Genomic DNA, 316 nt, shown 5'->3' on the forward strand with positions numbered 1-316 from the left:
AGCAGATGCTGCCACTGGCAGCTTCGAATTGTGTGTGTCACTATGACTGCGCTCAAAGACACGGGCTGCTGTTACCACGAAAGCAGTCTGCCCCTGTACGTTCGCGGAAGGTGGCCCCGCCTCCCCGCTCTCATGTTTCTCTCCTCCCAGTTACCTCGGAGGAAGCAACGGTGAGCTCGCGGGTTGAGCGATCAGGCAGAGCAATTTCATGCTGACACACATCAGGCGTGCTTAATCTGCCAGTGTGTGTTACACGTGAGAATCAGTGCTCCTCGTTCACGAGCAGCTTAATCCTCCTGGGCAGATCAAAGCAAAA

General features: G+C 55.1%; 1 protein-coding gene across 2 annotated transcripts in view; it reads left to right on the forward strand.

The window, feature by feature from the left end:
• Positions 1-316, forward strand: part of etv4 (ETS variant transcription factor 4) — a 30,714-nt gene that overhangs the window by 23,912 nt on the left and 6,486 nt on the right. The gene's annotated exons all lie outside the window — the stretch shown is intronic.

This window comes from Sinocyclocheilus rhinocerous, unplaced genomic scaffold, assembly GCF_001515625.1.
Source record: "Sinocyclocheilus rhinocerous isolate Xijiao unplaced genomic scaffold, SAMN03320098_v1.1 scaffold144, whole genome shotgun sequence".
NCBI classification, from domain to species: domain Eukaryota; kingdom Metazoa; phylum Chordata; class Actinopteri; order Cypriniformes; family Cyprinidae; genus Sinocyclocheilus; species Sinocyclocheilus rhinocerous.